Source organism: Leptidea sinapis, chromosome 2, assembly GCF_905404315.1.
Source record: "Leptidea sinapis chromosome 2, ilLepSina1.1, whole genome shotgun sequence".
Lineage (NCBI taxonomy): Eukaryota > Metazoa > Arthropoda > Insecta > Lepidoptera > Pieridae > Leptidea > Leptidea sinapis.
Window position 1 is genome coordinate 15983113 of NC_066266.1, and position 19350 is coordinate 16002462.

The following is a 19350-nucleotide window of genomic DNA, read 5'->3' on the forward strand; positions in this document are numbered from 1 at the left end:
AAGTGAGTGTTGTACGGGACCGTAGACGAATGGTCCGAAGAAGGCGACCAAATTTCTTTGAAATACTCAATGATGAACAGTTTAAACAGAGGTTCAGATTTACCAAGGAATCTGTACATATTTTATTTAATAAAATAAAATAGAGAAGCATTTGCCCCAGCGAATAAAACGGGTCGACTGTATTTCAACAATGTTACAGTTACTGATAGCCCTTCCATTTTACATGACAGGAAGTCTTTCGACTTTCAAGTCGTTGTGGGTGATACGTTAAATGTTAGCTGACGTTGATGGCCAGGTACTGTGCATGACACTACTCTATGGAACGATTCTCCACTTGCTGCTGAATTTGAGGCTGGGAGGTTTAGGTCCTACTGCCTTCTAGGAGATAGTGGATATCCATGTCTCCGTTATCTTTTAACCCCATATTTAAATCCATCAACACTATCCCAAGAAGCCTATAATAGAGCCCACATAACAACACGAAACACAGCGGAAAGATGTTTTGGTGTTTTAAAAAGGAGATTTCCCTGCTTACAAATAGGAATGCAGTTAAAAACAGAAAAAGTTTTAATAGTTATTGTGGCTTGTGTTGTTTTACACAACATGTCATTAGAGCTTGATGACTATATTATGTAAAACGACCAAATTACAGAGGCTGAAGTCGAAGATAATGTTCAAATTCAAGTTCCTCATGGACAACATTTTTCTATAAGAAATACTATTGTGGAGAATTATTTTCAATAAAATAAAAAATCTCTTCTTAATATTTCCTTTATTTTCTTACAAAGTAAATTAATGAATTATTCTTAAATAGATTCCATTTTTTTAATTAACAAGTTAGAAGAAAGGTACTTACTTTAATTTAAAATTACAAAGCTAGAGATTGTACACAACAATATATAATATTTCGTACAACAAAATGATAAACTTGAAACATCATTCAAAAAATAATTAAGACTAGATAATAAGAAACAGTAAAAATTACAATAGAAACATCTGATAGTACTAACAAAATTAAAGCATCTTAACTATTAAGTTTAAAAATAACCAAGTATAAAATTAAAGTGCTAAAATTTACATTAATATTTTCTACACATATGTGTATTACCAATAATAGGATTAACTAGAACACAACCTGGTTTATATATTTTAATAGAAATTATACAACATATTTTTGTATTTCATTTTTTTTGATAATAGGTTATTTGATTTTTTTTTAAATATATTCTTATGTTTTATCTATTTAAAAATAATACCAAAATAAATGGTGCATGATAAATAATATGTGATGTGCAAGTAGGATTCAGAAAGGAAGTGGTATTTGTAACTCAGCTCTTAAAACTAATTGTGTTGCATTATGTTTAAATTCCCATGAAAAACCAGAATATAATGGTATTTATGTATGTATGCAAGTAATACCCACACTATTTCCAATTATGTGGTTGGTTGGTTTGTTATATCTATTAATATTTCCACCTGAAAACAATTTTTTTTGATTATACTAGAAAAACACAAGCTACTTGTATAGAATTACAAATAAGTACTCTTATTTAGTTTTAGATATAATTGGTATCACTTTTAACTAATATATTTACCTTGTTTGAAATGAATTGTTCTATCAATATTGAAACTATTATCTGTATTAAAATATATCAACTGGTAAAATAATTATTATAAGGAAGGTACAAGAGTACATTAAACAGTGTATATAAAAGGCTTTAGATTACATTAAACTCACATTTTCATTGTGCATTGTTTCTAAGTTATCGGGTCCTTCTATTGTATGTGCCTCTTCTGAAAGATATCTTTGTTTCTAAAACATAATTGCTCATTTATTCCTATTGATGTAATTTGTATCAATGTTAAAGCTAAAATAAAAAAGTATTTAAACTCACATTCTCCATGGCTGAAACTTTTCTGGCATGATGCTTAATATTATTATAAAAATGCTTCAGCGTTCTCATATTTCTTGGACCGGTAGTACAAAAACTATTGTATTCATCGGCAATCTTAGCCCAGGCAATTTGTTTTTTATTGATGTAAAAAGATCCTGTCCTCTTACATTCAACTATGTCTTTGTACCTGAAGCACAAGGTTAATAAATAAATAATGTTAAGTAAATATAAATATTAATTACAACGATACTTACTTCGCCACAAGCTCTAACAAGTTTTGTTTCTCATTTTCGGTATAATTAGGAGCCCTCTTTTTAACTTTATCCATTGTAATGTAATTAAAATAAAGTTCTTCAATAAAAATAATTAATAACTAGGTAGTAGGAAAGAACATGTAAAGTAGTATTATGGTTTTACTTTGATAAGATAAATATGTGTTGACGTGAATTACGAAAGACAATTAATGTCATTTGTCATTTGACGATATTAGTTTATACTTACAAGTTCCATTTCATCGTATGTTCAGTCCACTGTGTTCACTAGAAACAAAATTCTTATAAAATATATCGATTTTATATATATATATATATAAAATCGATATATATATATATATATATATATATATATATATATATATATATATAATATAATGGATCTACAGGTTTAAAGTGTACTTTCACCAATAATAATAATAGTAACAAAGTCGTGTGATGAATAATATATTTGTTTAATATGGAACCGTGGCAGAGTAGATGATATCGTAATGACCGGCACCGCGTTACATGACGTCCGTTACGTAAGTGTCGGTACCGCCAGTAATGACACGCTCCACTTGCTGCTTCTAGGATCGTCCATAACTTTCACTTTTGATTAATTGACTTTTTTATTTCTGATATTTTTTTAATCTTTTTCATTTTAACTGTATATGTATCTTTTAATTGCTATTAAAACCGGATTACTTCTTATACAAACTCATTACATTTTTCTATTTTATTTGATGAACTCCTTCGTTATATTTTTACATAATATTACATTGGATGTTGAAGGAAACAGGTTTTACTATCCCGACGTAAGGCTGTCTTGTCCAGATCAGCATTCTGGATTTAACCGACACGTAAGATGTACTTTACTAAGTCGTGTATATTTTTCTCAGATTTTCATTATTTTATTTTATAACTCCAATGGGGCCCTCATATAGAAAATTTATCAAGTAGACTAAGTTCTGCTGCATACGCAGTAAAAAAGATTCGTTCCTTAACAGACATTGAAACTGCAAGATTGGTTTATTTTAGTTACTTTCACAGCATTATGTCATATGGTATATTATTATGGGGTAATGCTGCTGATATGGATTCTATTTTCGTGCTGCAGAAAAGAGCTGTTCGGGCAATTTATGGTATGGGACCAAGAGAGTCGCTTAGATCTAAATTTAAAGATTTTAAAATTATGACTGTTTCTAACCTATGTATATATATATGAAAATTTAGTGTATGTTCATAAAAATGGCAATGAATTTCAAAAGGTATATAATAATAATAATAAGCCTTTTTATTTCTTGTTAACAATAGTTTTTTTTTACAGTAAACACCAATTTACATTGTATTTGTAATTTAGTTTTGGTTATTTTTTTAGTAATGTGTAAGATTAAATTAAAATATAATGTAAACAATTTACGGGTTAACAAGAACCCCTGTATGAGTAAAGGCCTCCTCCAAAGATGCCCATTCTTGTCGGTCTTATGCTATGGAGCACCAGTCTATGCCAGCTAATCTTTTCAGATCATCTTCCCAGCGGGCTAAGGGTTTTCCCCTTCTCCTCTTGCCTGAAGGACCTTTCCACTGGGTAACTCTTATGGTCCACCTTCTATCAGCCATTCTCGCTACATGTCCAGCCCATTGCCATTTCCGCTTTTGGGCAAAGGTCAAAGCGTTTGTAGCTTTGGTGATGCCTCTTAACTTGTGTGTCGTATTTTATCCATTTTCTTTATGTTTAACATGCTACGCTCTAAGCCTCTTTGACATGTATTAATTTTATGCGCAGCTTCTGTAGAGATTTTCCAGGTCTGGCTACCATAAGTTAGGCTTGGTAGTAGACATGTGTTCATAACTTTAGCTTTGAGAGTTATTGGTAAGTTGCTTTTAAATATATCTTTTAGGCTCCAATATTTATTCCAGGTTTGTTGAACCTTTCTCTCTATTTCTATGGTGTTGCTGTCTTTCTCGAAACTTATCCTTTTCCCCAGGTAAATATAATCTTCCACATATTCTAAGGGATTACCGTTGATAGTTATAGGTCTTTTTCGTGTATTAGTCATTATCTTAGTCTTCGTTAGATTCATTTCCTGTCCTACATTCGTACTCGCTTTTTGTAAAGAATCTATTATAGAATGCATCTCGTTGGCTGTCTCGGACAAAAGTATCAGGTCATCGGCGAACCTCAGGTGACTTAAGTAGGCGCCTTTTATATTGAGTCCTGTTTTACTCCAGTCCAACTTGTTCATGATGCTTTCAAGGATGCATATGAAAATAGTGGGTGAAAGCGGGTCCCCCTGTCTCACCCCTATTTCTATGCCTAGGGGTTCGAGCTTTATTCTTCCTATGTTGTTATTATATATACTTTTAATAACGTTTATGTATATATCTGGCACCTCTTGTTCTTTTAAGCTTTCCTATATGCTTAAGTGTATAACCGAGTCGAAAGCTCTCTGGAACTCTTGATATTTTTCTATAATTAACTCGATGGTGTGAATGTGGTCGATAGTAGAGTACCCTTTTCTGAAGCCAGCTTGCTCTATAGGTTGTTGAGCCTCTATTATCAGACTTAGTCTATTGTTTATAATAGATGAGAAGAGTTTGTATATGTTTGGTAACAAACTAATCGGTCTGTAGTTGCTGATATTTTTTGGGTCACCTATTTTATATATAAGTATGATATCTGCTTCAGACCACTCTATCGGCGTTTCAGAACTTTGAAGTACTGTATTAAAGAGTACTATTAGTAGTGTTGCTAATATTTGGTAGGCATATTTTAGTGCTTTTAGTTTTTAGTGATTTTAGTGCATAATTTTTGCAAAATGAATAATTTATACTAAAAGCAAAATGGTCAAATTATAAGTAGATGTGTTTAGTGAGTGTTGTTGAATATATTTTAGATGAACATTCTTGTTTTTTGTTATTTGGTTGAGTTCTTGTGACAGTTTTCATCGTGCTCGCTTAAATGTCACTGCTTGTGGCGGCGACGTGGGACGGGTCGTTCCCTTTCCTAAAATATGGCTGGCCCATGCGTCATGCTCGTGAACGGGCGTTCCTTGCGGTGGCAGGATGATCCTGTAGCCGGAAACTACCTCATGGTTTTAAAATTAAAAATTATAATTTATTTATTTGCGGCGTGTGTGGATTGATGCATCTATTGTACGCCTAGTATTATTGTTGATACAGTAGTAGTCGGCCGTGAATGTACTCAATAGTTCTTATTTTTACGTATTAATTTACATTTTGTTTTTGAGTATTTGTAGTTTGAGTATTATTGCTGCATTACTTTACATATATTGTAACTGAAATGATTTGTGAGTGAGTGATTGTCACAAAGAGTTTCTTGCCACTTCTTCTTATTAAAGCTCAATCCTCAAAGGAGGTGGATATAAAATGAAAAGTTATTTCCTTGACCTGCCTGAATAAGGTGATTTTGATTTGATTACCTTAAAGGATTGAGCTTTCGATTACTGTTAGTAAAAATATAATATTAATTACAAGTTTAAGGAGAATTGTCAAATTGTAAGTAGAGGTATTTGGTGAGTATTGTATGATATGTAGATAAGAATTATTTTTTTGTGGTTTGCTGAGTTCTCGTAACAGGTTTCGTCATGCTCGCTTAAATGTAACTGCTTGTGGCGGCGACATGGGATAGGTCGTCCCCTTCCCTAAAATATGGTTGAGGGAGGCGATGGCTGGCTCAGGCGTCATATTGTATGTATATATATGTATGACTATATACATATTTATTTATTTATAATCGCTTATAAAATGCTCACAGAATACCTTTATTTATTTACGGTGTGTGTGGATGATGCAGCTACTGTACTCAATAACTTTTGTATTCATTTACATTTACTTTTTTGACTTACTCGTGTAAGACAATGACTATTTGACATTTGAGTGTGTTTGTTGCATCATTTTACATATTATATTGTAATTGAAATTATTTGTAAATCGATGTAACTGTAAATCTTGATATAAAAGAGTTGCAATGAGTTTCTTGCTACTTCTTCTCATTAGTTCAACCCGTAACGAAGTAGCGGTAGATTCAATAAGATTTTTTTTTGACATTCATAAGTGTCATTTCCGTGACCTACGTGAATAAACTGATGTGGATTTGATTTGATTATTGTTTCAAAATCATAATATTGTAAAGACAAAAATCGGATCTGATGATGGAATCTAAAAACTATTGAGGACACACACACACATATTATTTTTAACAACACACTCATCATTTGTATACAGGTGGCTTACTTATCTAAGACAACTATTATTATTTCCTATGACCTATTGTTATGGACAGTGCAGCTGATACCATCTTTGTGCTGCAGAAGAAGGCTATTTGCGCTATTTATAATCCAGGTCATAAATCTTGATATGTTGGACACCTCCAACATACATTGCTATGCAGATGACAGCACTGGTGATGCCGTATACACGGGCCATGCAGGTCTCTCTCGGGAAATCGTCGGCCAGTGCCGGGTGAAACTTATGTCTTCTATCGAGTACTCTCTCGAGAAGGTCGTGGAATGGGGTAAATTGAACCTTGTCCAATTTAACCCCCAGAAGACTCAAGTTTGCGCGTTTACCACAAAAAAAACCCTATTTGTCGTATCACCGCTCTTCCAGAACACTTGTCTTAAAGCCTCGCCTAGTATCGGAATACTAGTTCTCGAAATCTCGAGCGATTGCCAATTCCGAGGCCATCTGGAGGGCAAAGCCAAATTGGCTTCAAAGAAGCTGGGCGTCATCAATAGAGCACGACAATACTTCAAGCCGGCCCACATTCTAGCGCTCTACAAAGCGCAGGTCCGGCCACACATTGAGTATTGCTGTCATCTCTGGTCTGGCGCACCCCAGTATCTGCTCGATGCATTGACCGCGTGCAACGAAGAGCAGCTCGAATTGTCGGGGCCTCAGTGCTCTGTGAACGGCTGGATCACTTGGGGTTGCGTAGAGACGTCGCTTCATTGTGTGTCTTCTACCGCATTTATCACGGGGAGTGTTCCGAAGAGCTGTTTAACCTGATTCCTGCCGCCGAATTCCACCTTCGCACGACACGCCACAAGTTAGGATATCATCCCCACCACCTGGATGTGTGGCGGTCTTCCACAGTGCGGTTTTCAAGGAGCTTTCTCCCTCGTACTACAAAGCTGAGGAATGAGCTTTCTTGTGCGGTGTTTCCGGGACGATACGACATGGGTACCTTCAAAAAAAGCGCGTACACCTTCCTTAAAGGCCGGCAACGCTCTTGTGATTCCTCTGGTGTTGCAAGAGAATGTAGGCGGCGGTGATCACTTAACACCAGGTGACCCGTACGCTCGTTTGTCTTCCTATTCCATAAAAAAAAGAATCATTAAGAAAATAATTTAAAGAAATTAACATTTAAACTGTTGTATCTGAATATATTTTTATAAATGTTATGTGTGTACATTGTAGACATGTTAGCGAAATAACAAGAGAGAGAGAACAATCGTAATGTTAACACCAGGAACAAATATAAACTCGTTATATCTATTACTCGGTTAGGTCGAGTTAGTAATCACGTAAATGGTTTTTTAAATGATACCGCAGATTTAGAAAAGGCATTTATTTTCTCAAAATTGATTCCTTTAGAATTCTTTTTGATGTCATTTCTTATACTACTAGATACTACTACCACTTCGGAAACAAATGGCGCTCTGAGAGAGAAGAAGCGGCGCATGAAACTCTCCCAACATTCTTTTTTTTTGCGCTCTTTTCAATAAAAATATACAATATTGTACAGTCATTTCTATCGCTATAAAATAATCACAATCTAGTCACAGGCAGTCCGATCATTTAGATATTCAGCAGTGGAGTAATAGGACTTACGACAGAGCCATTTTTTTATAAAACATTTAAATTTATTTATAGATAATGCCTGAACAGTGGCTGGGACTTTATTGTAGAAGTGTATACATTTACCCTTAAAGCTATTATGTATCTTATGAAGCCTACTAGAATTAGTTACAAGCAATCCCTTATTTCTAGTGTTATAATAATGAAAATCACTATTAAGAGCAAAAAGGTGACGATTTTTGTGAACATGACTATGATACTGACAATGAACATTCATAATATTTATTTCTTTAAATTTTTCTTTGAGAGACTGTCTATAACCAAGCTGATATATAGCACGAACAGCTCTCTTTTGCAGTGCAAACACTATATCATTGTCAGCAGCATGACCCCATAGTAATATACCGTACGTCATGATGCTGTGAAAATAACTAAAGTACACTAATCTAGCGGTCGCAACATTCGTGTACTCTCTAATTTTTCTAACAGCATATGCCGCAGAGCTGAGTATCTGCTAGATGGGTAATATGTGGACCCCACTGAAGCTTTTTATCTAACGTGATACCCAAGAAGACCGTAGTGTCCACAAGTTCCAATCTCTGGTCATTTATAAGTACGTTGGTTTGTAACTCAGCTGTGTTTGGTGTAATGAACCGTAAACACTTTGTTTTTTTACTGTTTAAGTGCAGTTTATTCGTCTCAAACCAACGCACTATCTTTGAGAGTGCATTGCTTACCTCGTCATCAATATCTGCACGTCGCTTCACTTTAAAAATAAGTGAAGTATCATCAGCAAACAATACAATCTCATGGCTATCATCTACCACAAACGGTAGATCGTTAATATATATAAGAAACAAGAAAGGACCGAGAATAGAACCCTGTGGAACACCTATTTCCACAGGTTTAACCGAAGACCGTTTGCCATTTACATTGACTATCTGAACTCTTTCGCTTAAATATGATTTTAACAGATTTAGGGCTCTATTTTTCACTCCATAATGCTTTAGTTTTAGGAGTAAAGTTTCATTGTGGACGCAGTCAAATGCTGTGACTCTTCCCAGGCGCTAAATGAGTCTAGTACCCGCATTAATTGTTGATAAGCCCCTAGTGAAACCAAACTGATTTTTGTTCATTAATTTACAAAAATGCATTTGTAGCTGTTGAAGCAAAAGTTTTTCAAAAATGTTACTAAAAACAGGCAGCACTGAAATAGGTCTGAAATTAACAGGGTCAAAAGAACTGCCCGATTTAAACAAAGGTATAACTTTGCTGTATTTCATGAGGTCAGGGAACACACCCTCATCTATGCATTTATTAAATATTATTGCTAATTCAGGTGCTATAATGTCAAGTATGTATTTTACAATATTAGTCGAATGGCCCCATAGGTCTTTTGTATTTTTTAGGTTAATTAATTTGAAGATTTTTATTATATCGCTACCTGTAACATACTTAAATTTCAAATCAGTGGAAGATACTGGTACGTGTAATTTAAGCATATCATATGCTGCTTTTGGCGAAGAGTTAAGGTCTTTGGTCGTGACAATCGGGATTTCAGAGAAGTATTTATCAAATTCATTTGCAATTTCTATTTCCGAATTTATAACGCGATTATTAATATTTAAACAGATAGAGGTGTTACAGCAATTCGATCTACCAGTTTCATTGTTAATTACACTCCAAGTCGCTTTTAGTTTATTATTACTGTTTTTAATTTTATCTGCAATGAAACGTGTTTTCGCTTCATGACATTTAAAGTAGTTAAAGAGCTTGGAGTATTTTTTTACATATATTTTAAATTCTTCACTATTATTGTAATGTTTCTCATATTATATTTTATCTTTTTCTAACTCTTACATTACATTTTTCTAATATATAAGCGTTTACGACTTTTGTGGATACCCATTGTTGCCCAATCATTAAAACTATGTTTGTTGTTTACTGTCACCGTTACTGGAGTAAAAATCCTGTCAAATTCCTCACAGAAGGAATTGAAGACTAAGTTATAGTGAAAATTAGCAGTTTCACCACAGTGTAAAAATGGTATCGTATTTACCAAATTATTTCTAAACCTCTCAAGACGGCTACCCGTAACTGGTATAATTGCCCACTATGTTCGGACTGAAGATTATTAATTATGAGTTTACTAGTAATAGTAACATCTGTAAAAATATTATCTAAACAGGTTGCTGTTGTAGAAGTGATTCTAGTAGGTTCCCAAAATACATTGAACAAATTAAAACTTTGAAATAAATTTTTAAGGCTAGTACAATTGGCCGAAGGTTCAAGCAAGTTTATATTAAAATCTCCACACAATATAATTGACTTGCTAGTTTTGCTAAATTTTGATAGTACCTCCTCCATTCTATGTTGGAATTGTTCATATAATCACTGCATCATATGAATGGGGGGCGGTATACACTTACAATAATAAATTGCTCTAGTTCTATACAAGCTATCTCAATTAGTTGTTCTATAGAGAGATTAACAATATCTCTTCTATTTTTACATTTTAATCTATTATTAATAATAATTAGGGAACCTCCATGTATTGCCCTACTTCTACAAAACGAACTGACTACTTTATGTTCTCTAAAACTAAACTGGAGCTGATGACTCTTACGCCAATGTTCTGTAATACATAATATATCTATATTACAGCAGCTCAAAAACAGTTCAATTTCTAATTCCTTACTTGAGATACCTTGTATATTCTGGTGAACAATATTTATGAACTTTATATTATGATATCTATAGCAGTAACATTTATATTTGGTGAATGTTGCCTATTTTGTATGATATTGCAAGAGTTGTCCTCCGTTGTCAAATAACTTAATTTAAATTAATTGAAGAAAAATCTTCATTATTATATTTTTGTACATTAATACTAATACATTCCCCAATAGAGGCTTGTATGTCGATTATTTTACAATTTTGCCCAATAGAGGCATGTTTATTAAATAAAACTACAGAGGAAGTAGTTTGTTGACTAAGACTATAAGCTACTAAAGTAGCCAGCTGTCGCTTAACTCTAAATGGTAGGTATAGGTTACCATTGGTTATTTTCAGTTTATAATTAATGAATTTATTTGTGTCAAATAAAATTAAATTTTCATTGTTGTGGAATGTCGCATTATACAAAGTTGTATTTAATTTAAATATTTTTCTATTTTGCTCCTGTGTCAAATCCGAGGAGTATGGAAATGTACACATCATCACTTTAGATTTTGTGTTATTGGAAATATTAATTAATTTTTCTATATTTTTAATTAGGTCCTTATTTCTAATATTATGAGTTATTACCAAACATTATACCTATGATCGTTTTTTCTTTTAGATTTTTTTGGTATGGAATTTATGAGGTTATTGAAATTTATATTGGGTTTACATATATTTATCAACTCACAATTCTTTGCAACTGCATTATTTAATAAAGGTCCAAACCCTTGGCCAATTTTGTCTGAAAATAATATAAACCTACTTGATGCACTTGTATCCATACTTTGACTAGTTTTTAATGGGGATACGCTTAGGTCTTGATAATTTTCTAATGAATGTTTATTAGTTGTGCTGGAGCAGTGGCACATATTATTATTATTGTTTATAAAGGATTCAAAGCTTTCCATGTTTTCATTGCCTAATTTAATTAAGCAATCAGCCTGCTTTATATGTTCTGATATTTACTCCTGCGCTGAATTATATTTTTGAGTAATGTTTTGCAACATTGTTTCTAGAGAAGATATTTTATTATTTAATATATCTGTATCAATTTTATGTATTGCATGGAACTCTGTTAATTCTTTATTATATTTTTGTAATTTTTTCAGCATATCTTGGTTTTTTGACCTAATTTTACAAAATTTTTGGCCTAGGAATTGGTTATTAAGGAGTTTGCTACTTTTTGCTATAAACCTTTTGATTTTTAAATATTTCTTTATCTTTTTATGGGAATTTGTTGTAATATAATTCTTATTATGAGTGGAGCTTTCATTTGTTAAATCTACAGTCACCATGCTTTGTTTTTGAAACAATTCAGACTCAAGTATGTTTATTCGACTTAAAGCCCATTCATATTCAGAACTACATTTGTCAATGAAATAATGATTTTATGTAAGCTGTCCCTTTCTAAGGTTAAATCTAAACATTTTTGGTGCATGTCTGCCAGCTCGGACTTAAGAGAAGAGTTTGTTTTAAATACTTTTTGGATCTCCAATTCACACTTTTCCCGTTCATTTAAAAGTGTTTGACAAAGATCCTTTGACTTCTTTAGCTCCTTAGCAGCACAGCTCAGCTTGTTTTCCATTTCTTTCATGGTAGCCTTCCGGGTTTGCATAGTGAGGCTTGAAGTCTTGGGAACTTGTAGGCAGTAGTTAAGTAACTGTCAAAATATAAAGCTATGTATAATCTTGTTATATTTATTTATTGGGCTTGAAGTCTTGGGAACTTGTAGGCAGTAGTTAAGTAACTGTTAAAATATAAAGCTATGTATAATCTTGTTATAATAGTATGTGAGAAGAGGATACAGGTTTACAGAATCTAGAAATTAACTCCAAAAGTGCAGAACTCAATGGTTTACTATGGTTAATTGCCAATTCGATTAGTTACTATGAGAAGTTAATTATATTTTTCCTTGTTATTATTAGTATGTTTAGTGTAAGAAGGATGATGGTGAATATTGTATGCGGCAGTTGATGTTGTGGTCTTCAGCTCAGCTTCCACGTTTTTGTCAAGTTGAGAGAGACAAACAGGGCCAATGTAGTGAGTAGTGCAAAAGTGTTATAAATTGTATATATAGATTAATTTACCCGGATGTAAACCGTAATTTAAAGATTGATGATGCGCAGTTTGGTTTTCGTCCCGGTCTCTCAACGGATTCTGCTATATTTGCTCTCAAATCGACAGTTAGCTACTACACACGTAGGGACACCGCTGTATACGCATGCTTCTTAGATCCGAGCCGAGCTTTTGATCTGGTAAACTACCAATTACTATGGCAAAAACTCACCTGGTCGAATGTACCGCAAAAAACTGTAGATCTGTTGAGATACTGGTACGAAAACCAAACAAATTATGTAAAATGGGGCGACGCCATCTCTAATGACTTTAGATTAGAGTGCGGCGTGCGTCAAGGAGGGCTAACCTCTCCGGACCTCTTTAGCCTTTATGTCAATGATCTGATTGTGGAACTTAGGAATGCCGGAGTTGGCTGTCATATAGGGAAAACGTGCGTGAATAACTTCAGCTACGCTGACGATATGGTGCTTTTAAGTCCCTCAATCAGAGGCCTCAGGAAACTGCTGGCTATCTGTGAAAAATATGCAGGGCAGCATGGCCTAGAATATAATGTAAAAAAAACACAAATGATGGTGTTTCCGGCTAAGAAAGGTCTGGAGAAAATTCCGATGGTCTTTTTAGACGGTGTATCCATAGATAGAGTGGACCAATTCAGGTACTTGGGGCATATCCTAACTGAGAATTTGTGTGATAGCGAAGATATAGAACGCGAGCGGAGGGCTCTGGCTGTTCGATGCAATATGCTCGCACGCCGGTTTGCACGGTGCAGTCCTGAGGCGAAGCTGACACTATTTAGAGCATATTGTCAATGCTTCTACACGTGTCAGCTTTGGGTCAACTGCACTAAAACTGCACGAAGCAGCATCAAAGTGCAGTATAATAATGCATACCGTATTCTGATGAGACTGCCCAAATATTGCAGTGCGTCGGGCATGTTTGCCGACGCCAGAGTCCCCGATTATTTCGCAGTGATAAGATCAGGAGTTGCTGCTTTTTGGTCTCGCATTCGCGAATCCGAAAACGAAATTCTCAGTGTATGGTCTGAGCACCCAGAGAATCCTATACACCATTACTGGCTTTCGGTGCATCGTGACATTAACTGGAAATAGTATTATCAGCTCATTACTTTTTGTACGAACCCCCCTTTGGGGCAATTTTAGTTTAAAGTTATTTAATTATTAAGTACTGTGATGTATACAATTTTATTTTTAAGTAGATCTTATTCAATTTACTGTAATGGGTTTAAAATGCCTGAAATAAATGACATATTATTATTATTATAGCTACGAAACGAACAACGCACTATAACGCTAACAACTATTAGTTGTAAGTAAATAGAACAAAATACTTCCCTCGTTTTTGTTTTTTGAATTTTGTAATATGACAGTTGGGCCGGTACAACTAAGTTAGTATTACATTATCTTCTTGAGATTATTGCGATATTCCACACTTATTTTATATAATTTATAACTTTAATGTACACAATAGCAAATCAAGATTTATTTATTTTCAATATTTCTAATTATTTAAAATAAAATTAAAATTAGCTGTTAATTTTACGTCTCAGTGCCAGGGTTGCCAACCTAGCAAAAAAAAAATGGAGCGCCCACCGGCAGGAAAAAATAGAAGCCCCCTGAGACATAAATGTTTCAATGGTTTTGAATTCGATTAGTATCGCGTTTACCACTCAAAATACCATTTGTCGTATCGCCGCTTTTGAATAACATTTCGTATCGGAATATTGAGTCTCGATATCTCATGCGATTGCCCATTTAAGACAAATCGCAGCACCGCAATACTTCAAGTTGGCCTACATTCAAACGCTGTACAAAGCGCAGGTCGGGCCACATAAGGAGTATTGCTGTCATCTCTGGTCTGGCGCACCCCAGTATCAGCTCGATACATTTGACCGCGTGCAAAGCAGAGCAGCTCGAATTGTCGGGTCTTGTACTTCTAATTACCTGTTTCATGAAAAAGACATTGTAACAGATCCGCAGAAAACATGAAATTAGCTCTAGTATAACGATACCTAATTGTAATTTACATCTTTCAATTGGCCCGTGTTGTTGAGCTGCAGTGGGTAATGAGCGAGTTACGCAGGATGATCCGCCCGAGGTCGCCGCTTGTCATGTCCGACCTACGGATGGAGCCGTCAGCTACGAGGTGGGCGGCGGATGCGTTTCCTCCTGAGCGATCGGCTCTACATCACCTTGTCGTGACCTTCCCGCCGTCGCCAGCGTCTCGATATCACGAGCGACCTTCCCGTGTGTCGTGACTCCTGGCCAATGAACTGTTTTCTCATCGGTACGAGCGACGCGCCCCGATACACCGGACACCGCACTCGTTCACTGTTGCTGTTATTTGTTATACTCTGGTATGATTACGTGCATTACAGTTATCTCCGTGATCATTCTACCGCCACCCTCATATCTCAGTTAAACGTCTAAGGATATACTATCGTCCCACTTGTTATCTTGTTATTGGGGTCGTTACTTGGTGAATGCGTTCGTCGAATTAATTCCACGAATTTAGGTTAGTTCGTATACCAGTAATATTACAAAGTCCTGGGGCTGTGGCGGAATACTTACAAATTTTACTGAAGAGATTGAATTTGAATTGAATAATGTAATATTCGAATGGTTATAAGTTTTAAACTATAATGATACAGAAAAACTTCTAAATGCACTAAAAATCTATAATTATGTATTATACCAACGTTTTCAATTTTCTTACTAAACACACACACACACACACACACGCACGCGGGAAATATATTACTATTATATATTATTCTTATAAAAATATTACAATTAGTTATAAAATAATATCAAAGGGTGACTGCATCATATTTTTGTGTAAAAGGTGTCCAAACATGTGTATCAAAATCAATAATCAATAAGTAGTAAGCAATGTAAAAACGTTTCAGTTTAAGCTGCTTATTTTGAATTCAGAACCCGATTTGGACAGTGTCATCAGTGGAATAGCTGTTAGGTATTTTTTTAAACCCAGACGAAAGAGAGGGTTGCTATAAGTAACGTAAAAACGTTTGTCAATCTGTCCCTATTTTCTAATCAGGATCTGCGGGCCAACCATGAACTCTTATTGCGATTCAATTGACAACCTAAAATGAAGTGCTTTGCTATTTCGTACCACGATGTGATTAGAGCTATCTAATTTAGGTTGACGTCAAATCAAGTCGGAAAGTGGATCGCAAACTGTTTTAGTTCGTTCATTCATTCGTACTATGAACTAATATTTCAATCTTAACTGGATAGCTTATGTGTCAAAGTGAACGATTCGAAAAAAGTTGCTACTTCCTTAGAGGAAAGTGAATCGTGTTGTTAATAACTTTTAAAAAATAGTGAAAACGTACAGAAAATGAAAATGTTATTGATGAAAGATGACATGAGAATACTTTATTGGACTTTTTTGTAAAACAAAATACTGAAAATAAATGCCGATATTGAAAATATCTACATTAATAAAAAATATATACATTTTCTACGCAAAAAAAAAACGCTAAAATCATATTTTAGGTTTTGAAACTCAACGCATATGGTTCGAGTAAGAGAGACAAACTTATGCAACGATCATATCTTTCTCACACCGCGGACCACAGACAAACTTATTTCGTTCATTCTTCATAAGCGATCCAAACGCCACTCAGTAAAAAGCACTTCATGGTACGAATTTTAGCGATTCAGTTTAGGTACCTAAACTGAACTGCATCGGAATCGCATCGCTAATTAAAAGTTGATGGGAGGCCCTCTGTCCAGTCGGAGGTTTTTTACTTTTATAATCAAAAATCACAATCATATTATAAAGCGGAAAATTTGTACGTTTATTTATTAGTTTGCGGATAAATTTGGTAACTCCTTGACGCTCTTAATGTATTTGTATCTAATAAGTTAAGGTAACCTATAATGAGAGAGACAAACACTCAAATTTAATATTTTTATTTACATATTCGGGAAGCTGCTTATTAAAATGTTAAATTCCGTGGAATAAATTTAATTTGTTAAATTTTGTCTTTGAGACACAGACATCTTTTCCAGGGTATCTTTTTGGCATTTGTAGTGAAAGCGGGCACCAATATATCTTGGTATGATATATTTTAATATAACATATAATATAAATATGGCTTATTGGACTTTTGTATGTGCAACAATTTGACTAAATTGACAAATTTATATTGACTGGCTCGTGGCCGTGCACAAAATACAATATTGTTCCTAGGGCCATTAAAAAAAGTGGCTATCGGCAATGACTTTTAAAGTTAAAGTCAAATTAACTGTCTTCAATTAGGCTTAGAGTAAGCGCTTTTGTTCGTCACTACAAATATTTCTTTTAAATTACTATTTACTATAATATATTCTTAAATAGTTTAGCTCGTGAGAATAACATGTAAGAAATCAACGGCCACTATTTTCAATGAAATATAGTATTTTACAATGGCTGTACTTAACAAATTAGTTTGTAAGGTGCTGCATTCAATATATCCGTTGTTGAATGTTGCTGAAAAAACCATTGTTGGCTATGGAACATGGTATTGTTAAAGGCTTAACTAAGTAGTGACATTGCAGTATAAGGTTTGCTTTCGACATCGACAATGCATAATATAAAATTTATTCATCCATAACAGGTTGTCTTAAAATAAAAGTATTGGTCAATCTTTCTCATTACTGGGATTTAACATATTTTTTATTTGTATTATAAAGTTAACAATGTGGAATTATAAGACATCTATGGAGATTAAATTTGTATCCAAAATTTATGAATGATGCGTTGAATGGCGCGTAAACATTGACAACAACTACTTATTATCCTCATAGAGACGTTTTATCTCGAAGGTATTTATAATGGCATCAGATTGAAAGTCGAAAGTAACAGAGATTGGCCGCACATTCCATCGATTATGGTGTACAAGAGAAGAATTGTCGTAGATTAAAGAGCGCTATATCATTGGTTCCGCAAATCAAGTGTTTAACGCTAGTTAACAGACTCCATATATATTGGAAGGTCTAAATCATTAGTAACAATAATATCAATTTAATAAAAGATTAGCTAAACATAGCTAAAACAGATTCATGTTGCCACCGCGATGTCGAAGTATCGGACATAGCTAGTACTAGTACTGTTTGTTGCATACAAATATGCAACAAACAGTTTTAATATCTGTAGTTCGCTAACCAGCTGAACTAACGGAATACATTTAATGAGCTTCATTGATCATCTGAGGGCCGCAATCAAGAGCACGGCAGTTGTACCCACTCAATACTGAGTACATGTACATAGTACGTTAATTATAAACATTGGTTTTGATCAATTTACCAAATCTAAACGGAAGTGGTAATACTTATGTATACTACCTCCTAAATAGCCTGCAGAGACTTGCCTGTATGTTGGTAACCGGGCCATGACGTCTACTCCTGGTGCGGCCATTGAAGCAATGCTAAACCTACCGCCTCTACCACTGTTCATACAGCAAGAGGCGAAGGCAAGCATGCTGAGGGCAATCGCCCAGGGGGGTTCATGTAACTGGATGTCGCAAGCGCTAAGGACTTTAGAAGACTCAGTTCTGCGAGACCACATATTAGGCATGTTACCTGATCAGATGATTCCACAATTAATCTCTGTTAAACACTATATCGTGGAACTACCTTCCAGGGACGACTGGATGAACAACAAAGTCACGTGGAAGGACGGGACGTTCACCGATGGGTCCAAAATGGAAAATGAAGTTGGCTGTGGGGTCTATGGAGAACGCCCCAGGTTTAAATCCAGCACAAACCTGGGGAGCTTTACCTCCATATTTCAAGCAGAGGTGTACGCCATCTTGGAATGCGCGGAAACCAATATCCAAAAAGGCTACTTCAATCATAACATATACATTCACTCTGATAGTCAGGCAGCATTGTTGGCTTTAGACGCTGACTTGACGACGTCTAAGTTAGTCAATAATTGCGTTGAATGCCTGAATTCATTAGGCATGAAAAACAGAGTGATTCTCAGATGGGTCCCAGGGCATGCCGGAATCATAGGCAATGAAATGGCCGATGAGCTCGCAAGAGCTGGGGCTAAAGCAGTCCAATATGGTCCGGAACCCATTGGACTGCCTAAGAGCGCCATCCGACACACCCTGAGTAACCAATGTAAACAAGAAGCACTTAAACGCTGGAACAACTCTTCAGGTTTAAACCACTCTAAAGCACTGATAAGGGCATGCAACAGTAGCTATGCGAATGAAGATAGGGATCTTTGAACAGAAAAAATCTATGCATACTCACTAGGGCACTGTCGCCTAAACAAGCACCTCAGTGTGGTCGGCATCAAAAGCGACAAAACTTGCAGGTTCTGCCTTGAGGATGATGAAACGCCTATTCATCTACTCTGCGACTGCGGCCCACTAATGCAAAAGCGTAACACAATCTTTGGCGACTACTTCGTGCCACCAGTTAGTGTTTGCAACACTCGCGTCAAGGAACTACTGCGGTTCGTAAAGGCAGCAGGGCTTGACAACGAGCTTTAGTATGAGTGGCGAACACAATAGTTCAATTATGGACGCGGTGTTACTAGGAATC

General features: G+C 35.1%; 1 protein-coding gene and 1 long non-coding RNA gene across 2 annotated transcripts in view; one reads left to right on the plus strand and one right to left on the minus strand.

Annotated features, from left to right (window-relative positions):
* LOC126977068 (EH domain-containing protein 3) overlaps window positions 1–19350 on the plus strand; it is a 43614-nt gene that overhangs the window by 20038 nt on the left and 4226 nt on the right. The gene's annotated exons all lie outside the window — the stretch shown is intronic.
* LOC126977623 (uncharacterized) lies at window positions 1206–2404 on the minus strand. Its single transcript, XR_007732303.1, has 4 exons — window positions 2150–2404; window positions 1896–2082; window positions 1739–1813; window positions 1206–1476 (listed from the first exon to the last, which is right to left on the minus strand). It is a non-coding gene; the product is annotated as an uncharacterized LOC126977623 (long non-coding RNA).